Raw genomic sequence first — 19,820 nt, 5'->3', positions numbered from 1 at the left:
ATTCCAAATTTTGACATTTTCAATGGCTAGCATTTGTAAGCACCAGGGATGGTAGTGTTTAATTTACCTTTAAGTCTGAATGTCAAACAATACAAATGACCAAACTGAAAGGCTACCTCATGGAAAAATATACAAAGTACTAAATATGCAAAAGAAAACAGGAAACAATCTTATCTGCAAGAACTGTAGCAACTTGCAACTTTTTAAAAGTCACATTCTTGTGGGTACAAATTCACCAACTAAATATAATCTAATTAACATATTTCTTCTTACACAGTCAAAACCAAGAACCTCATTCCAGAAAAAGAAAACGCTTCAAAGCACAAGATTAAAATCATGAACAACTACATCAGAATCTATTAATTTTTTAAATTAATGAAGTTCTCTTCATATAAAGATAAAAACCATGAGACTCGGTTTCCCTTTCCAATACTAATGGACTATGCTGATTTACAACATATAACTGCTCAATTTCATGTACTGACTACGTAGCAGATTTCCAAATATAAACAACTTCTACAAAGGCTTAAAAGCCTTAAAATCATATACAGTAATCCCCCTCCTCTTGTCCATGGTTTCAGTTACCCACAGCCAACTGCAGTCCAGGAGATGATCTTCCTTCTGACACAGTGTCTGAAGATCAATAGTAGCACAACGCTATGTCACAATGCCTACGTCATTCACTTTACTTCATCTCACCACGTAGTCATTTTATCATCTCACATCATCACAAAAAGGGTGAGGACAGTACAATAAGATATTCTGAGAGAAACCACATTCACATAACTTTTATTACAATATATTGTTGTAGTTGTTCTATTTTATTATTATTAATCTCTTACTGCATCTATTTTATAAATTAAACTTTATCATAGGTATGTATGTATAGGAAAAAAATAGAGTGCATAATAGGGTTTGGTACTCTCTGCAGTGTCAGGCATCCTTGGACATATCCCCTGCAGATGAGGGGGGTCCACTGTATATTATTTACATTGAACACCCATATACTGAAACAAGAAACAGACTGAGAGGTACAGCAACCAAAGAAAACTTAAGTATTTAACAATGAGTGCCCACATGTTAGGAACCATGAAAGGGAGAGATGCATATGAGACAAGACTCCTGCACTCAAGGAGTTTGAAATTTAGCAATGCAGAAGAGGTGTGAAGTGTGTGTGGTGGGGCTCGCCAAGACTAAGGCATGAAAACAATTCATGAATAATATCAGAGTGAAACTGCTGAGTATTAAACGATGAAATATAAATGATAATTATAAATTTAGAGAAGAGAAAAATAATAGTTGCCTTGAAAATGGAAAGAGGCCTTGAACTGGGTCCCAAGTAGAAAAACATTTGAAGAAACTCGAAGAGAAAGATCAATGCCTCTCTTTCTAGATTTTGCTGTATACTTAAATTTTTTCAGAATGAAATACTGAAGGCAAATGTATGCAAAATTTTTAAAAAGTAAACTGAAAGAGAACTGACCCAGAAAAAGCAAAATGAAGCAGTAAACAGAGGGAAAATTATCCACGAAGAAAAAACAGAACTTTACCAATAACCATATATCTTGTGTATCAATACATGTTCACATTATTTTGATTAGTCTCATTCCATTATTTAAGGAAGAATAAGAGTGTTATAATCACACTTCCATAAAGAGACTAAGAAAGTTTTGTTTAGCAACAAAACTATATAAGGACAGCTGAGATTTCCTGATTCCCAGTCCTATAATCTATCCATTATACTGCACACAACTTTACATATTAAGTATTTTACACTGGATTGATTTACCAACCTCAATCTCCTATAACGGCCAAAACCATTAGAATGCTACAGCCACTGTAAAAAAGAAACACCCATTTTTGAGTAAGTGTGGCGTAATACATGATAGCCAAACAGGTCTTACTTAAGACCATCAAACTTTTAGGACCAGAAACATGGTCTTTCCAATAAATTGAGATATGCTACCATTCCAGTGTGTCCTCTAGGTGACAGGCCATTCTAAGGGTCAGAGAAAAGGAGGATGATGCTCAGGCAGCAAATTTCAGAGCTAGAGTCATGGTTTCAAGAATTCATATACAGAATTTTTTCAAAGTTTTATCTAAATTATTTTGGTTGTAAGCTGACAGCAACATAAATAGGGATTAAAAATCAAAGAAGGGGCACATGGCTGGCTCAGTCATAAAGCATGCAACTCTTGATTTTGGGGTCATGAGTTCCAGCCCCACACTGGGTATAGAGATTACTAAAAATAAATAAATAAACAAACAAACAAACAAACTCTAAAAAAGAAAAAGAAAAATGCTTAATATACCTAAATGAAGCACTGTAAAATAATCACATTCATGAAATACACAAGTTATTATGCCATATGGTTATCAGTCACAAACTTATTATAAGCTTTCTCAGAAATTATATTACTTTTTATACCTAAATTTTTCCTTTCTTTAAGTCAATAAGGTCTTATTAGTTTTTCTACCTCTACAAATGGTACCCATTCTTACTAGTGTATTCCAGACTAGATTACTATTCATCAGAGGGGCACCTGCGTGGCTCAGTCAGTTGATCATCCCGACTCTTGGTTTGTCTCAGGACATGCCCTCAGGGTTGTGAGATCAAGCCTCATGTCAGGCTCCACACTGAGTTGAGAGTCTGCTTGTCCCTCTCCCTCCTTTGCTATTCCTTCCCCTGCTTGTGTTGGTTTTCTCTCTCTCTCTCTCTCTCTGTCTGTCTCAAATAAATAAATAAATAAAATCTTTAAAAAAGTACATTCATCACAAACTGAAAAATACTCATTGGTCTAGCAGGTAGGAGTCATAGTCCCTTATATTCTCTCTCACTTCCTTCTGCTTCCCCATAGGCAAAAGAAGATTCTCATGCTTCCCCATTACACTCCCATCTGACACACCCCTGAGCAATAGCCAGGTGCTTCCTCCTCCTTCCACAGAAAGCCACCACTGAATTAACTGATCCCATTTACTCAGTATACAAAGAGTGTAATTAAGTTTCCTTCCAATATTTTTATGTGTGTTTTATGTATGACTGGAAGGAGCAGGGAAAAGAAGTCTTGAATAGAGGCACAAAATGACCAAGGACAACCTTCAGCCCTTTATTTTTTTTTTTAAGATTTTTATTTAGTTATTTGACAGAGAGAGACAGCCAGCGAGAGAGGGAACACAAGCAGGGGGAGTGGGAGAGGAAGAAGCAGGCTCCTAGAGAAGCCTGACGTGGGGCTTGATCCCAGAACGCTGGGATCACGCCCTGAGCTGAAGGCAGATGCTTAACGACTGCACCACCCAGGCGCCCCAACCTTCAGCCCTTTAAAGCAGCTGTGATACAATACAAAAAGCAATTGTACCTGGAGTGGAAGACCAGAGTCTTAATCCCAGATCTGCCCCGTTACTACATCTTAGCTGAGTGACCTCCTTCTAGCATTTCAACTTGCCATGCTTAGCCTCCAATGGCTCATCTTGGAAACTATCTTAACTTAGCAGAGTCTTTAATGATGATGATGATAATGATGCAGATGCAGAAAAAGGAGATGAAGCAGAAGCAGCAGCAGAAGTAAAAGAAACAGAAATACAGAAACAGAAATAGAGAAGTGGAGCTGATGGCAGTAGCAGTAAACCTTAGGAATTGGTAAACATTTGAAGGCTGCAATATGAAGAGACTGGAGGACCCTACGATTCTGGTAAATGACTACAAAAACACATGAATTGTTCTGTAAACTGTAATTTAAAATCTCATTTAACCAACATTTATATAGTGCTTATTATGTGTATCGCTATTCTAAGCACTTTACAATTTATTTAGTCTTCATAACCTTATGACATAGGCCAGTATCCTCATTTTACAGATGAAGAAACTGAAGCACAGAGATATTGAATCACTTACCCAAGTACCCAGCTAAGTGGTGGAGTCAGGATTCAAATTCAGGTACCCTGACCTTAAACTCCATGCACTTACTCCACTAAGCAGACATGTAGCTGTGGATGAATTATTTGTACTTAACCTTTGGATATATTGTGTGATTTTTAGTACACATCCTCCTGACCACATCTGTCTTAGATCAACATTTAACATTTTAGGGGCACCCAGTGGCACAGTCGGTTAAGCATCTGACTCTTGGTTTGGGCTTCAGTTGTAATCTCAGGCTCGTGAGATCAGCCCGTGAGGTCAGGCTCTGTGCTCAGTGAGAAGTCTGCTTAAGACTTTCTCTCCCTTTCCCTCTGCCCTAGACAGCCCCACGCCCTCCTGCACATGAGTGCGTTCTCTCTCTCTCTCTCTCTCTCAAATAAATTTTTTTTAAAGGGAAGCTAATGAAGGTTTAGTTTCTTTTTTAAAGATTTTATTTGTCAGGGGCGCCTGGGTGGCACAGCGGTTGAGCATCTGCCTTCGGCTCAGGGCATGATCCCCGGCGTTATGGGATCGAGCCCCACATCAGGCTCCTCTGCTACGAGCCTGCTTCTTCCTCTCCCACTCCCCCTGCTTGTGTTCCCTCTCTCGCTGGCTGTCTCTATCTCTGTCAAATAAATAAATAAATAAAATCTTTAAAAAAAAAAAAAAAAGATTTTATTTGTCAGAGAAAGAAAGAGTACAAGCAGGGAGAGAGGCAGGCAGGAGGGAGAAGCAGGCTCCCTGCTGAGCAAGGAGCCCGATGTGGGGCTGGAACCCAGGACCCTGGGATCATGACCCGAGCCAAAGGCAGACGCTTAACCGACTGAGCCATTCCAGTAAATAAATCTTAAAAAAAAAAAATTAACATTTTATTATCTGTATCCTATCTATAAGGAAGTAACTGTAGTGGGTATCAAGAACAAACCAGAAACTGAGATTAGTATTTTATCACTCATATTCACAAACTCAGTAATGAATAGTAACAATCATTAAAGTACTACATTAGTCTTTCAGGGATTTATTATTTTTAATTTTTTGAAAATATATCAGTTCATGTGCCATGCACACACACGAACACACAGAATATGGACTATTATGTATTAAATTATTAGTCTGTTTCAATGATCTGTATTAGACTAGTTAAATATTTGACCCAACAAAATATACTCTAATGGACAGAGTTAGACACCATTTCACTTTAGTTACATTTCACTGATAACTATAAAAAATGCTACATAAACTTCGATATCTTACTAAAAATTACATCACACAATTTTTAATTGCTGCCACCACAAAGTTCTATCTAATAGCTGAGCACAATATAAACATTTATTAAACAGTCTCATTAAATATATTTGTTATTAATAGTAGTATATCTTATTCAAATAATTTCCCCTAAGAATACATATCGGCACTTCCCAAACTTATCAGCATAATTACATTTGCATTACCATTCTAGAATACTGGATAAATTAGAAAGAGGACTAAAAGTTAATTTTAATTTTATGAAGGATCTGGGATCAAACCGAATGTTACACAACCCAATTAAAACAACAAAATCAAATATATTCTTTGGAATATAGGACCAAAAACCAGACTTCTGGAAGTCTTATTAACATTAAGACAATAAACTAAATTTTGAAACAATTCCCAGAAGTGTTAATGCTAGATGTGACTCTTCTCCATGAGGAGAAATTTATGCAAAATAAGCATGTCTTAAAAGCCAATTCAAACAGTGTTAGGGTGAAAATAAAAGACATCTGAAGACAACTTTACTGAACACTAGGAGAAAATTTTAGGTTAAAGTAGTATAAAAACATTAATTGAAGAATATGTGAAGAGAAAAATTAGTAAAAAAAGAAGGGGAGGTTCTAATTAACCAGAGACGAAAATAACAGAAAACAAGGAATTCATATGCAGGAACATTTTTTGGAATTTGCACTGAAAATTAATGGTACAGAGTAATCATCAGAAAATATGAGGTCTCAAAGCATCAAGAGCGTATATCACATTTTTCCAAGCATACTCAATGAAGAATTTCCCTCTGCTACAAATACACAAAAGGTTTTTGTTGGTACAATTTACTATGCCTATTCTCGGCCCTAGGATATTTTTGTACCCAATCTCAAATTGGAAATGGGATGCTATCTGTCCTCAAAATGTCGAGTTACTGGCAGAAACTTAGCTCCATGTCTAATAAAACTTTTATGCTCCACTACAAGGCTTTTAAGTGGTATTCTTGTTTATTTGTAACTAAGACCACCTGTGTATTTTAAAATATAAATCAAAACTTATGGGACATACTGTTCACTGATTCAATAGATCTGAATTTCTCCCTAATATGAGAATACAATCTTAGTTAGTACTTATCATTAAACCCTACTATTAAACAGATTAATTCATAGTATGTGTATCCCTCATTTTATGGAATTAGTTTTCCAAGGTTAGTACATAGTGAATCCTACTTTCCTCCCACTAAAAAGCAGAAAAATGTTCCCATAGAAATATATTTCCAACACATAAGCCAGAAACCGTCTACTGCAAAGGAAGGCTGACATTTTCTTTGCTTCCATTTCCTCATACGTAATATCAGGTACCATATGATATGCAGTACTCCTTAGGAATGGAAAGTGGAAACGTGTTAAGAATTAGAAGATTTCTACAACCAGATGCACAATGGTGACCAACTTGGGAAGCGTGGAATTAGAATTTGTTGTCCATTTACTCACATCAGACTCTATGATTCTACTTTGATGATGAAGGAAAAGTTATGTGTGTGTTTTTAAAGTTAAATTAATATGCATTAAGCATAAAAGACATTATTATATTATAAGAATTTTTCTACCTGAAAAAACATATTTTGCAATGGGATGCAATTGTTAATATAGTAGACAAGTTATTTTCCTCTATAAACTATGCTTTGTTTCATTAGTTTTCCTAAATAAACTCTAATTTCAGTCTCCCAAAAAACTCTCACTTCAGCCTCCCTGATCTATGCTTTAAATTCCTTTAAAAGCTCCGTCTTTTAAAAAATCTGTAAAGGGACACCTGGGTAGCTCAGTAGGTTAAAGTGTCTCTCTTGATTTCGGCTCAGGTCATGATCTCCGCGTCATGAGATCAAGCCCTACGCCAGGCTCCCTGCTCAGCGCAGAGGCTGCTTGAGATTCTCTCTCTTTCCCTCTCCCTCTGTCCCACTCCCCCCACCCACCCTGCATGCACTCTCTCTCAAATAAATAAATAAAATCTTTTAAAAATCTGTAAAAATATTTAATACCAATTTTCCTTTTTGGGAGGAAAAAAACCCTCGGTGATCTAATTTCTATGAAACAGCTAAACTCTAAGCCCCAGGGGTGAAGTAGGCCTTGAGAACCTACCCTTCTACTCTGCTTTCTCCCCTGAGCCACCATTCCCTATCTCATTCCTAGCACTGAGGAGGAAAATGGAGAAACACTGCTCCACCACTCTACTTCCTACTAACAACTTCTGACGAAACTCCTCTAAGGAGCCCAAGGGAAATCCATTACTATCACTGCAGAAACTCATGATATCTAATTAATGTACCGAGGACAGCTGTTGATGGTCCTCTTCACACACAGCAGTGGCAACTGCAATACTTACTGGCAGCCGTGCAATGGGGACCATCTGTGGTATGAGAATTTCAAGATCCAAGATCTGTGCTTCCCAGTGTACATACCCTGCATTGTCCGTGTGAATACGATAGATTTCACTCCCATGATAATGCTGATTTTTTTAAAAGCTGACTTTAAGAGGGGCGCCTGGGTGGCTCAGTCATTAAGCGTCTGCCTTCGGCTCAGGGCGTGAACCCGGGGTCCTGGGATCGAGCCCCGCGTCGGGCTCCCTGCTCCGCTGGGAGCCTGCTTCTTCCTCTCCCACTCCCCCTGCTTGTGTTCCCTCTCTCGCTGGCTGTCTCTCTGTCAAATAAATAAATAAAATCTTAAAAAAAAAAAAAAGTTGACTTTAAGAAAAAGTGATTATCCAGGTGGGCCTGAGCTAACCACATAAACCCTTAAATCTAGGTCTAGAAATAAGACAGAAGCCAGGGAGATTGGAAGGTGAGACACACTAGACATGAGGGATATTCTCCACAGCTGGCTTTGAAGATGCAAAGGGCCATGTGGCAAACAATACAGGCAGTATCTATGAGCTAAGTGCAGCTCCTACGTAACAACCAGCAAAGAAATGGGATCTCAGTGCCGCAACTGTGAAAAAGTGAGTCCTGCTAACAAGCTGACCTTTGGAAGTAAGCTTTGGAAGATCCTCTATACAAGAACTCAGCCCATAGGACAACCTGATTTCAGCTTTGTGACGCACTGAGTAGACAACCCAGCCACACTGCACCCAGACTTCTGACATACAGAACCACGAGTAATAAATGAGTGTTGTTTTAAGCCACTGAGTTTGTGGCAATTTGTTACACAGCAACAGAAAATGAATACAGGGACTCCGTGGAGGAAAAGGGTGTAGGCTGCTACTGCGGCAGGTTTCTTTTTACCAATAGCAACAACACAACAGGAAGGCCGGACACAGAGCATAAATTTGCCTGCAAACTAAAGAAGGGTCACCATGATGAAGAACATGCTTGGAAACTGGAAACTGCCCTGCTTTCATTTCCTTCATATTCATCATTACTAGACCATACATATTCATTCGTTTGCTGCTTGTTTCAGGCAGTGGAATGAGAGCTCCATCAGAACAGGGACATGTCTCTTATTCTCTGCTGCAAACCCAGCACCTTAAAAAGTGCCTGGCACACAGGCAGGCAGAAAGTATTTCCTGAATGAGCAGTCCACAACCAAAATTCACAGTAAATTGTGTTATATATGAGGTTTCTTAGCATAAGAAACTGAAATAACTACATTATCAATTGAACATGCTGCACCCAGCAAAGTCCACCTTAATAAATAATTTCCCTTTAATACAAAACAGATATGTGTTTCTCCATGCATAGTTGTTTCACAGATGCTCTCACAGATGCCTAAACCGATGCAATCCATTAAAGAATGTTTGCAGCCTGGCAAACATATCAATAATAATAGAATGGCATTTTGGTAAATAATATGATAATGAAATCCCAACACAAAACTACTGAGGAATTTATTTTCAGTGGATGGGGCCAGTTCAAGTCTTTGCCTCTTTCTACACAACTACCCCACACGCCCCAGAGCCAGAGTTGAAGAATCCTAACACGGTTGAAGAAACTCAGAACGAGAAAAATCTCCAGATGAGCAGTAGAGCATATCTGTACACCGTGGATCACATTTCCATCTGGTTTCTTTGTTATAACAAATCGAATGTTGCTCAAAATAAGTTTAAAATACGTATAAAGGCCCTAATACAATATAAAAGAAATATCATAATAATCATACTTCCACTAGAAACAGACTTCAGACTTGGGCACCTTCCAGAGCATATAATGGCAAAAGAGATACCCAACTCTCTTTTAACACATTTCTTTTCTGCCAGAATCAATTACTTCTACCGCACTTCCCAACTTAAACATGGAACATTCCAAAAAATGTTTTCTTGGTTGGTTGCTTGGGAGTCATGAACATCTTTCTGCCCCACAGAATCACTGTTAGAAATGGCGGCTCAGGGGGCGCCTGGGTGGCACAGCGGTTAAGCGTCTGCCTTCGGCTCAGGGCATGATCCCGGCGTTATGGGATTGATCCCCACATCAGGCTCTTCCGCTATGAGCCTGCTTCTTCCTCTCCCACTCCCCTGCTGTGTTCCCTCTCTCACTGGCTGTCTCTATCTCTGTCGAATGAATAAATAAATAAAATCTTTAAAAAAAAAAAAAAAAGAAAGAAAAAGAAATGGCAGCTCAGTGATGTAGTACTATACTTCAGGATGGCTGGGGGCCTGGCAACTGCCACTATGTATTTTGTCTACTTATATCTCATCTCATTCTTTAAAAGCGGGCAAGGGACTAAGGCTGAATCATCTTATGTATCAATTTAATTAATTTTCTCAAGCACTACAATTCCTAAATAACTCTTTTTTTACATCTAAAAAGGTTAATCTTAAATCAGAACCACCTAAACTCAGCCTGAAAAAAGGTGTGGAAAGCACATATTCTAATTAGATATTCTTGAAAATAAATTTTATAATGCAAGAGAACAACAAAGTACTATTAAGGGTAATTCACAGAATGATTTTAGCATCATGAACTCAAAGAACTTCCAAAACTTATTCAGAGTTCAAGAACAAATTTTCATTTTAAGGACAACAAAAATAAAAGTAAAGTGTTAATACACTAATTTCACCAAACCACTAAAAGTAAAAAGAACTTCACATCTGTGACCAGTGTTGGTTCATACCCTGGAGTATGACTCAGAGACAAAAACTCTGCATAATAACTACTCCTCAAAATTACTCCCTATCCCTATGAAGATATACAATCAAATTTCCTCAAAATAGGCTCCGGGGGGGGGGGGCTCCTTCTTTTTCCTTAGGGAAACCGTAATTGTGTGCATGCACATGTGTGCGCTTAGGTATGTGCGTTATATATTTGTCTACATACACGGCAGCCTAATTCATGTTTATGCCTCAATCTAAAATTTCATTTACTGAGTCATTACTATTGAAATAACTAGTCCTGTTAGAATCTGTCATAAGCATAACATAACCAAAATAGTGTTCTAACAGTTACTTATTTGAAAGCCATGAATATATTTTCCTCATAATTGTCTTGTTCCTTCTCCACATTTCTTTTCACTATTTATACACCCCAGATGAAACTTGCTCACACACTGAGAAAGTATTTTATCAATCTCCACATGTTTGCCAATGGGAATTGGCTGAATCCAAATGTATGAGAAACCACCAGAATGCAGAAACTTCTTGGTGCGCATTAAATAGACAACACCACATCTTGATACACAAGTTATCAAAAACCTTTCCTTGATTTTTCAACAGCATCACACATACCTTTTTGAAACTCTCTAAGACTTGTAGGACATCATCGTTCTCTCCCGCCTCTCATTTGTCTGATCACTAGCTGCCTCTGTCTCCACAGAAGATTCCTCGTCCTCTATCACAGCTCAGCATTTCCCAAAGCATGGGATATATACCACAGTAGGTGGCACATATATAATAATGAATCGTTTCATGAAAAAGTTATTAGCTTGTCAAGGCCTTGGGCCTTCTAATTACAAAGTCTTACGGTTTTTTCATTTCATTTGGTTTTTTATTGAGTAGACTTAAACTCAGAGGATTTAACAGGTAATGGTATTTAGCTAAAATTTAATACAATTATATTTGGTGTGATCACTTTCATTTTTCCATTGCCAACTGTTTAAAGCAAGTTACACTTGTTTGCCATTTTTATAATATAATGTTTCCCTCTAAAATAAATGTATATAAGTAAAAGAGTCACTTAAAGAAAAATAGTAAGGAAATAATTGCATTTTGGAGTGGTCCTCAAAACACTGATGCGTCATAAGTACTGTTCTGACCAGAACTGTGGCTATTTCTAAACTCAACTCTTCCTCCACATTTTCTCACTGTGATCACCGCAAACACTCAGAGAAGCTCCAGATTTCAATTTAAGATATTGTGCCAGCACATCTGATTCAATACCTTCAAATTAAACCCATTCTCTTCTGGATCACTCTATCGCTACCAACACCACTTCCAACTTCACCATCAAAAGCTAGCCAAATTCCCCTTTACCACTATTCACACAATCTCAAAACCTAGGTGTTATCTTTGTCTATTCACTGAATTCCAGCAGTTCCTAAATTCATTCATTCCACAAACACACGTTGGGTTCCTGTTGCATATGAATAAAATTACATCATCTTGAAAGCCATTTTCTTTAAAAACTTCCTAATCTATGAGAAGAGAATCTGACTTTGTAGACTCTTTCTCTGGGGTGGGGGTGCACTCAGAAGGGCATAAGATGAAAAAGAACTAAAAAGGAATGCCTGAGAATATTAAAAGTGGTTATATTTCTAAATGACGGAAATAAAAATAGGTACCATCTTGTCCACATTCTTCTGCATTTTATACATCTACTGTATTTTTAAAATCAAGAAAAAATATTTTCTACAAAATGTTCCCATCCAGACTCATCTCTCCATTCCTGATATTCAAGCATCCTAGTTCGGACTCTCATTATGTCCTCTTGCCTAGCCTCTAAACTAACCTTTGTGAAGGTTGCTGCCCAATACATTATACGTACAGTTGTGAGAATAATATTCCTGAAAAGTTATCTTTACTAAATTACTCTTTCATTCAACAACCTTTAATGGCTCTCTGTTGCCTGTAATAATGAGTTGTCTGCTCTACTAAAGCTGGTTAGCTACTATCATCTAGCCCCAATCCTACCAATATAAAATAAAGGAGAAAAACAGTATTATCGCAAGTCAAATGTTAATGCTTTATCAAAAAGTTAAATGTAAGTTAAAACTATTTAAGATTCCAAATCTGGCGTGCTATTAAGAATTCTGTACCTAGTGCTCATCATTTCTTATTAATCACTCTTGCCCAAGAACATGTGTTGTAGGATGGGAGATGAAAGATGCAAAAAGCTCCTCTCATACTATTCTTCAGCTCTCAAGGAACATCTAAATGCTTAGGGGTTTTATTTCTCCTATCATTACCAGAGAATACTGAATCAAAACCTAGAAGCCACAGGCTGGTGTGGGAGAACTTTCTCATATGTGAGAATTAAATGCTAGGTAAGCACTTTGAAAATCCTTAAATCTGGTGCCTTAGGTGCCTCCTTGCTTCACCCTAGTCCTGGCCCAGGGTAGAGCCAGGGGTACTGCTAAACATCCTTTAATGCACGGGACAATCTTTCACACCAAAGAATTACTGCCCCAAATGTCCACAGTGTTAAGAGTTAAGAAATCCTGGTATAAATGAAAAAACATTGTTAGAATGTCAACTCTACAACTTATTAGCTAAGTGACCTTCAGCAAATTATATAACCTGTCCATGACAGTCTCCTCATGTTTAAAATGGATATCATCCTTATGCCAAAGGATTTAGGAGGATAAACTGACACAGAACCCTTTAGACACCTAAAAATGTTAGCTTCCATTCTTCAGAAAGAGAGTACAAAAACTTCTCTCAGATGTAGAGCTCTGGCCCCCTCAAACATATATTCAAAATATGAATGACAGGTGGTACTATAACTGATTTATTTTTGCAATCTCTCATCAAAGTCTAAGCAACCTGAAGGCGAGTCCTTACCTTTGTATCCTCAGCCTCTAGAACAAAGTAAGCAATGGGTAATATCTATTAAACGGCTATACAGGGCTCGCTTCGGCAGCACATATACTAAAATTGGAACGATACACAGAAAATTAGCATGGCCCCTGTGCAAGGATGACACGCAAATTCGTGAAGCGTTTCAGATTGAAAAAAAAAAAAAGGCCAAACAGGTAAACAAGTTCTAAGTCTTTACCCACAACAAGTCATTCACTGCACTGCATTGTGGGAACTACCAAAGAGTATATGATAACATAACTCTTGTACTGGAGAAAGTTAAAAATAGTAAGAGATAACCTAACAAAACAGAATATACAGATAGATTCAACATAGAATAAGCACTCAAAAAAAGCTCATAGGTTGAAGAGCAAAATTTACATAAATACTGAGGCCATAAATAAAAACTAATGGCATGCACACAAAAGAATTAAATAAATTTAATCAGGGAAAGGCCTATTTTTAATTAGTATAATCCTTCAGGATACCTACAGCTAATCTCTTCCAAAGGCAATGAAACAGTACACTTAAAGAACAAACATCAAAATGACAAGTGCTATCATTTGTCATTTTAGCAATACTCAGCTAAATTTCATAATTCATATGATGGTAGCATATTTTAACATACTCGAAGGCCACTTTAAGCAATTTTTTAAACCACATTAGATTTTAATGGAAGCTTATCAAATTCCTAACATCCACAATCCATCTTAATTATCTTAAATGGTCTGAGACAGAGTAAGACCAAAAGGGCTGATGCCCAAATGTCTGAGTACTTTGCTGAAAAGGCTGAGCTCCAGCATACCCAAAGTGTGTTAGAAGCAACTTTTAAAATGCACAAATGTAACAATTATTTTTAAACCGACAATTTTAGAAAAATAGCAGTTCCTATCTAAAGCTTATATAAATATAAGACATTGGGTTTGCAAATGTCAGCAGAGTTTTAAGATCCCTTTCTAAAGTAATAGTCTCCTGTTTTGCTTGGTATCTTAATTTGCCTTTAGTTTCAAAACTAAGCTTGCCAACACGATTCCTCTCAAAACCTCAGGAATTCCATTACAGTTTTAAGCTAAATTAAAGGAAAACAGACGCATTGAACCCATGGCAGAAGTGTGCACAAAGTGTTTGTTGACGCTCATAAACAGGCTGAGAAACATAGACGCGTCTGAAGCACGACGACGGTAGAGTCAACTCTGCTTTGCTCCACCAGGGAACCAAAGAGAAAGAGAATTATTGTTACCACCTCAAATGAGACCAGACCACATACCTTTAAACCAACTGGGATTTGATAGAACATTCTCTTTAAGTCAGAGCCTTTGTGTATGTCTCTTCTTCAAGGAAGAATGGTTAGAGTACCCTTTAAAAAAATCCACATGAAGCCAAGATGTCACTATTCTCTCCCCCAAAACAATGCTTAAAATGCCCTCAACACTGCTCACCCACTTGCCTCCAAAAAAATATAAAAGATTAAAAAAGAGAGAGAGATATAAATGCTTTACAGATGGTTCTTTGTCTTATCACTAGAAATCTTTTCTATTCCACTTCCCTATCCTCAGCCTCTATACACCTTCTGATATTTATAGACATTTTCACTCTCATCCCTCTTCATCACCTCCATCAAGCCTTAATTTATCTCAACTCACCTGAATCCCAGGTATCAGGATCTCCTGAATGGGACTAATAAAAGAAGTAAGTTACTAAGAAGAAAAAGGAAGGAAAATCCTGTCTCCCTCCCTGCTCCCTCCCTTAACCCTGTCCCAGCAGAGCCAGGAGCAAAAAAAAAAGGAAGGAATAAACCACCTTCAGTTCACTCTATTGCTCTTTCTCACTCTTTTACCTCCAACTCATTCACTACCCCCTCCAGGCATTCTGCTCCTCAGACACCAACCTATCTAACCCCTAGTCTCCAGCCCCAGGTAATGGAAATCACAACCCAGCTCCCTAAGGTAAGGATGCAGCAGGATGAATTTCCACCAGTATTATAAAGGGTGTTTTGAATACATTGTGATATAATGGGTTACATCATTTTTTATGGCCTGACCTAGTAAGCTAAACACCATTTTCAAGTGGCTAATTAGAAGAATAGGCTCCTAATTCCAAATTCCTTTTTTCAACTCCCAATTTCCCCTACACCCAGCCCCTAGCCAAAACCCTTTTTAAACAATTCATTTACAAGATACGGCTACCTATGTAAAAGAGTAAAATTATAATGACTGCTAGTAATTAAAACAATACATTTTGACGATGTAAACAAGTGAATGTCAGTAGCTTGTGCAATGTGGGCAATCCATTTGCAACCACCTTATTAATAAAAATAAGGAAAATAAATTTAGTTATAAACAACACGTAACCAATTAGTGATCATACATTTGCAAACACTGCCTTACAAAACTAATATTCTAACTTTAGAAACGAATACACCAAGAACAATTTGTCAGTATCTATCAAAAATTTTAATGCATATGTATAGTATTGGCAAAGAATTTACACTTCCAAAATTTAAAGTACTGATATATTTGCATAGGAATGAAATACGCATACAATACTCACTACCACATTATTTATAAGAGATAGGAAACAAGCTTAATGTCCACCAGAAAGGGAACTTATGGTGTAGTCAACACAACTGATACAACAGAGCTAATAAAAATAGTGGATACAATTGTAAATGTAGAAAACTTGCTACAAACAGCAACTGTCTCAAGGGAGGGAATCTACAAGACAGGGAGGTAGGAGACTTGCTTTTCACAATAAATCCTTTTGTAACTTTAAATTTTGGACCACGTACACATACTGCCCTTTTCGTTAAAAATGAGTAAGTTAACAGGCACCTGGGTGGCTCAGTTGGTTGTGTCCAACTCTTGATTTCAGCTCAGGTCATGATCCCAGGGTCATGAGATGAAGCCCTGTGATGGGCTCCGCACTCAGTGGGAAGAGTACTGGAGATTCTCTCCCTCTTCCTCTGTCCCTTTCCTGCTCTCTTGCTCCCTTTCTCTCTCTTTCTCTCTCTCTCTCTCTCTCTCATGCACTCTCTCTCTCTAAAATAAATAAATCTTTTTAAACAGTGAATAAGTTAAAAATCTGTTAAGGGATTTAGACAATTCTCCCTGATCCTCTGATGCATAAATAGTTCTACTTCCTCTTCTGCAGGCAATGGTAACTAGGACTAGGACTGAGAATCTACACTACTAGAGGTTACTCAACAACCAACGTACCAGAGTAGAGGGCTCATCTCCTCCTTAGTGGGAAGATGTACAACTATGGCAACTTTGCATCACTCAAAACAAAGTATAACAGCTGAAGAAATGGGTGAAGAATTTATCTTACTCAAAGCAACCTTGATTACAGAAATAAAACTGGATGCAATGTAATTCTGTCAGCACTCTTAAAAACTGTGCTTTACCAAAAGGAAAAAAAAAAAAAAAAGCCACCTGGCTGGAATTCCTGGTTAGGGTCTAGATCTCAAATGGCTACACGCATCAAAAATATTTAGTAAAGAATCTAAGTGCCAAAATCATTGAATCCAAAAGGCAGTTAAAAAGCAGGGGAAAGGGGAAGGACAAGGTCATAGACAGTAAGTTTCAAACGGCAAAATAAAAAACTTTTAAGATACCATTTTTCTAATGGAATTTTTCTCTTTATCTCTTAAATTCCAAGTAACATCGAACACAGCAGTCCCTCAATTAAAACTCAAGAAATTAAAAGAAACAGTTCAAACTCTAAAGCTAATTTTTAAAATGTTGCTACTTAAAATGATTTTCGGTTTTGCTTCTAGATGAAAAGAACAAATAATAGAGCTGCTAATACTAATCTGATGCCCTCTTCCTCCTTTGTTTCAAAAGTTTATTACAATCTGACTGTTCAATTATAAAACCAGAAAAACTAGGGGAAAAAATCTTGAAACGACAGGGCGCCTGGGTGGCTCAGTCGTTAAGCATCTGCCTTTGGCTCAGGGCGTGATCCCGGCGTTCTGATTTCAAGCCCCGCATCAGGTTCCTCCGGTGGGAACCTGCCTCTTCCTCTCCCACTCCCCCTGCTTGTGTTCCCTCTCTCGCTGGCTGTCTCTCTCTCTCTCTCTCTCTGTCAAATGAATAAGTAAAATCTTAAAAAAAAAATCTTGAAGCGAGGTGGAGTATATAACATGGTAATATGTAGGGAGAGGATCGCATTTATTTTTTGTAAAGTAAGAAATCCAACACTGACTGCATCTAAGCACCCAGCTATACTGCTATATACCATTCTAAATTTATAGACTTAATGATGTGTTTAAAACAAAACAAAACAAAATCAAACTAAATAGCACAAAGGTTTGTTGTCATAACCAATTAGTCTAATGAGGTCTAGAATATATGCAGTAAATGAAAGATGCTAGCTGGCATATAAAAAAATTCATACAGATTCAAATACTCGGACTAATGCAAACAACAAACTCATAAAATAAAGGTATACCTAAGAAAACAGGAGGTAAAAAGTGCCTCAGCATTATTATGTGGGGTTTATGTATCTTGACATTTACAAAGAAATAGGACAAGAATGTTATCAACCGACAATTTTCACATTTATTCCATATTTATTACTAAACTATTTGTTATGCTCAAGAGTGTCTGAGGTACTTGATACACTGAGTACTGCTTAAAAAACAAAGAGTACTGCTAATCATAATATTAATTATAATCAAATCAAAAGTCAGGGATTAACAACTACACAAATGAACATTTAAATTCATATCAATGGTTCCAGTCCTGAGTCAAGGACCACCTAAGGTAAAACTGAGGGTTCCTTAATCTATTTTCAAGATTTAAAAATAGCCTAATAGTCTCATATACTATCTGAAATACAGCTTTCTATGCTAACTAAAATAATTAAATTTCTTTTTTGGAGGGCTGGAATTAAAACTCAATGTGGAAACACCAATTATCTCATAGTGATCAGAAGCCCTGGTTGTAGTGATAAAAATAGAAAACCCAATGAATTATTATGTAATACATGTATTTTATTTTGTGGCAAAACTTTTTTGGATTCTAACATCTGGAAATCAATGGAAATAGAGTATTTTAGGGTTGTGTGTGTGTGTGTGTGCTTACGCTTTAAAAAAGCAAAATGCAGGGGCGCCTGGGTGGCACAGCGGTTAAGCGTCTGCCTTCGGCTCAGGGCGTGATCCCGGCATTATGGGATCGAGCCCCACATCAGGCTCCTCCGCTATGAGCCTGCTTCTTCCTCTCCCACTCCCCCTGCTTGTGTTCCCTCTCTCGCTGGCTGTCTCTATCTCTGTCGAATAAATAAATATAAAAANTTTGTCGAATAAATAAAAATAAAAATCTTTAAAAAAATAAAAATAAAAATAAAAAAGCAAAATGCAAACTAAAAATACATACCAGACTCTACATATTGACAAAACTTTTATCAGGAAAAGGTTTATGTGTTCTGGCTGAGCACAGAAAGACACCTATAAATTACAAGAAAATATCCTTTTCTTTAAATCCTAATAGCTCAAACGATGTTTCATGAAATAACAAGTACTGACATGGATAAAAATGACTGGTCAGATCCCAAACTATGAAGGAAACTTAACAGGAAAAGAGCAAAGTTTATGTCTGTGTTCTCCACTCCATTTTTCCCCTTTCGGTTTTTTATTTCACAATTTCCTCAGCAGTTACAACACTGCAAGATTTTAGCCATATTTCTCACATATACACATCCAATATAAAATAAAACGAATGATTATAACCCAAAATTTCACCTGGGTATGAGCTCTCATTTTGTACAGAGTTATAACAAAAGAAATACTAAAGTGCAAAATAAAACTAGGACCCAAGATGTGGAGTAACTACAAAAACACTACCCCCAAGCATAACCTGAAGACCACTCAAGCGTACTCATTGAACTGGCTAATCAGATGAGCTGAAAGGCATTGAGCACCTGCACGGTAGATATGAGAACATGCTATATTTGAATCTATACGTATTTCAGGTACAAATTCTGGACTCTATCACTTATTAGCTGTCTGACCTCGGGAATGTTACTCAACTCTCTGAGGCCTCAGCTTTCTCACCTATAAAATGCAAGTAAGAACAATAACTCAGTAGAAACTCTTTTAAAGTCCTCTATTTTATCCTAACTTACAGAAATAAAGCTCTCCAATCCCTCCATAAATCACTCCCTGATGCCCACCACAGGCTGACCACTTGCACCTGGTAGAGTCTTCAAAGTAGACCACTTTCTTACTATGTCCCCACCCTTCTGCTTTCACCAAATGAGCTGGACGCTTAACAAGAGCCAGCTGTTTCTGACAGATTATGAGTATGAAAGGGGTCGTTTTCTCCGAAAGTTATGTTGTAAAGTTCAAAAAGATTCAAAGGCTAATTATTTTTGAATAAGTTATTATGGAATTAGGTGTATGTAAAACAGCTTTAAAAGAATAAGGAAAAAAGCATAAAGCCATAGAAAGATTTTATAGAACACACTGAAAATGCCTTAAATTCTCTCTTCTATAGGAAAGGGATACTGTTACAATATCCAATAGATAACGCCTCCTGGGTACAGATTATGCTAAAAAGACAATCCAGATTTTTTTTTTAAGATTTATTCATTTATTTTAGAGAAAGAGAGAGAGCAAGTGGGGGCAGAGAGATAGAGAAAGAGAAATGTGCAGAGCACAACATGGGGCTTGATCTCAGGACCCCAAGATCAC

The 19,820-nt window shown here is 37.4% G+C and overlaps 1 protein-coding gene and 1 non-coding gene across 6 annotated transcripts in view; one reads left to right on the top strand and one right to left on the bottom strand.

The window, feature by feature from the left end:
* FRS2 (fibroblast growth factor receptor substrate 2) overlaps positions 1-19,820 on the bottom strand; it is a 107,713-nt gene that overhangs the window by 75,116 nt on the left and 12,777 nt on the right. The gene's annotated exons all lie outside the window — the stretch shown is intronic.
* LOC117796540 lies at positions 13,178-13,284 on the top strand. Its single transcript, XR_004621093.1, has one exon. It is a non-coding gene; the product is annotated as a U6 spliceosomal RNA (small nuclear RNA).

Source organism: Ailuropoda melanoleuca, chromosome 15 (assembly GCF_002007445.2).
Source record: "Ailuropoda melanoleuca isolate Jingjing chromosome 15, ASM200744v2, whole genome shotgun sequence".
NCBI lineage: Eukaryota > Metazoa > Chordata > Mammalia > Carnivora > Ursidae > Ailuropoda > Ailuropoda melanoleuca.
This window is presented reverse-complemented; position numbering and strand designations above follow the sequence as displayed.